This window comes from Argentina anserina, unplaced genomic scaffold, assembly GCF_933775445.1.
Source record: "Argentina anserina unplaced genomic scaffold, drPotAnse1.1, whole genome shotgun sequence".
NCBI lineage: Eukaryota > Viridiplantae > Streptophyta > Magnoliopsida > Rosales > Rosaceae > Argentina > Argentina anserina.
Window position 1 is genome coordinate 107053 of NW_026089505.1, and position 3244 is coordinate 110296.

Consider the following 3244-nt stretch of genomic DNA (forward strand, 5'->3'; position numbering starts at 1 on the left):
CCGTTCAGAAAGATACTCAAACGAGAATTGAAAAGATACTCAAATTGCAATAGTAAACATACTCAAACGATAGAAAGATACTCAGTTTGAAAGAAACACACGCCCACACTGGAAACACTCTCAAATTCAATAAAAACTCGCATCAGAAAGGCTTACAGAACGATACTCAAACGAGAATTGAAAAGATACTCAAATTGCAATAGTAAACATACTCAAACGATAGAAAGATACTCAGTTTGAAAGAAACACACGCCCACACTGGAAACACTCTCAAATTGAATAGAAACTCGCATCGAAAGCCGTTCAGAAAGATACTCAAACGAGAATTGAAAAGATACTCAGATTGCAATAGTAAACATACTCAAACGATAGAAAGATACTCTGTTTGAAAGAAACACACGCCCACACTGGAAACACTCTCAAATTCAAGAAAAACTCGCATCGAAAGCCGTTCAGAAAGATACTCAAACGAGAATTGAAAAGATACTCAGATTGCAATAGTAAACATACTCAAACGATAGAAAGATACTCTGTTTGAAAGAAACACACGCCCACACTGGAAACACTCTCAAATTCAATAGAAACTCGCATCAGAAAGCCTTACAGACACATACTCAAACGAGAATTATAAAGATACTCAAAGTGCAATAGTAAACATACTCAAACGATAGAAAGATACTCAGTTTGAAAGAAACACACGCCCACACCGGAAACACTCTCAAATTCAATAGAAACTCGCATAAGAAAGCCTTACAGAAAGATACTCAAATGAGAATTGTAAAGATACTCAAAGTGCAATAGTAAACATACTTAAACGATAGAAAGATACTCAGTTTGAAAGAAACACACGCCCACACTGGAAACACTCTCAAATTGAAGAAAAACTCGCATCAGAAAGCCTTACAGAAACATACTCAAACGAAAATTGTAAAGATACTCAAAGTGCAATAGTAAAGATACTCAAACGATAGAAAGATACTCAGTTTGAAAGACACACGCCCACACTGGAAACACTTTCAAATTCAAGAAAAACTCGCATCGAAAGCCGTTCAGAAAGATACTCAAACGAGAATTGAAAAGATACTCAGATTGCAATAGTAAACATACTCAAACGATAGAAAGATACTCTGTTTGAAAGAAACACACGCCCACACTGGAAACACTCTCAAATTCAATAGAAACTCGCATCAGAAAGCCTTACAGAAAGATACTCAAACGAGATTTGAAAAGATAATCAAAGTGCAATAGTAAACATACTCAAACGATAGAAAGATACTCAGTTTGAAAGAAACACACGCCCACACTGGAAACACTCTCAAATTGAATAGAAACTCGCATCAGAAAGCCTTACAGAAAGATACTCAAACGAGAATTGAAAAGATACTCAAAGTGCAATAGTAAACATACTCAAACGATAGAAAGATAGTCAGTTTGAAAGAAACACACGCCCACACTGGAAACACTCTCAAATTCAATAGAAACTCGCATCAGAAAGCCTTACAGAAAGATACTCAAACGAGAATTGAAAATATACTCAAAGTGCAATAGTAAACATACTCAAACGATAGAAAGATACTCAGTTTGAGAGAAACACACGCCCACACTGGAAACACTCTCAAATTCAAGAAAAACTCGCATCGAAAGCCGTTCAAAAAGATACTCAGTTTGAAAGAAACACACGCCCACACTGGAAACACTCTCAAATTCAAGAAAAACTCGCATCGAAAGCCGTTCAGAAAGATACTTAAACGAGAATTGAAAAGATACTCAAATTGCAATAGTAAACATACTCAAACGATAGAAAGATACTCAGTTTGAAAGAAACACACGCCCACACTGGAAACACTCTCAAATTGAATAGAAACTCGCATCGAAAGCCGTTCAGAAAGATACTCAAACGAGAATTGAAAAGATACTCAGATTGCAATAGTAAACATACTCAAACGATAGAAAGATACTCTGTTTGAATGAAACACACGCCCACACTGGAAACACTCTCAAATTCAAGAAAACTCGCATCGAAAGCCGTTCAGAAAGATACTCAAACGAGAATTGAAAAGATACTCAGATTGCAATAGTAAACATACTCAAACGATAGAAAGATACTCAGTTTGAAAGAAACACACGCCCACACTGGAAACACTCTCAAATTGAATAGAAACTCGCATCAGAAAGGCTTACAGAAAGATACTCAAACGAGAATTGAAAAGATACTCAAAGTGCAATAGTAAACATACTCAAACGATAGAAAGATACTCAGTTTGAAAGAAACACACGCCCACACTGGAAACACTCTCAAATTCAATAGAAACTCGCATCAGAAAGCCTTACAGAAAGATACTCAAACAAGAATTGAAAATATACTCAAAGTGCAATAGTAAACATACTCAAACGATAGAAAGATACTCAGTTTGAGAGAAACACACGCCCACACTGGAAACTCTCTCAAATTCAAGAAAAACTCGCATCGAAAGACGTTCAAAAAGATACACAGTTTGAAAGAAACACACGCCCACACTGGAAACACTCTCAAATTTAAGAAAAACTCGTATCGAAAGCCGTTCAGAAAGATACTCAAACGAGAATTGAAAAGATACTCAAATTGCAATAGTAAACATACTCAAACGATAGAAAGATACTCAGTTTGAAAGAAACACACGCCCACACTGGAAACACTCTCAAATTCAAGAAAAACTCGCATCAGAAAGGCTTACAGAACGATACTCAAACGAGAATTGAAAAGATACTCAAATTGCAATAGTAAACATACTCAAACGATAGAAAGATACTCAGTTTGAAAGAAACACACGCCCACACTGGAAACACTCTCAAATTGAATAGAAACTCGCATCGAAAGCCGTTCAGAAAGATACTCAAACGAGAATTGAAAAGATACTCAAATTGCAATAGTAAACATACTCAAACGATAGAAAGATACTCTGTTTGAAAGAAACACACGCCCACACTGGAAACACTCTCAAATTCAAGAAAAACTCGCATCGAAAGCCGTTCAGAAAGATACTCAAACGAGAATTGAAAAGATACTCAGATTGCAATAGTAAACATACTCAAACGATAGAAAGATACTCTGTTTGAAAGAAACACACGCCCACACTGGAAACACTCTCAAATTCAATAGAAACTCGCATCAGAAAGCCTTACAGACACATACTCAAACGAGAATTGAAAATATACTCAAAGTGCAATAGTAAACATACTCAAACGATAGAAAGATACTCAGTTT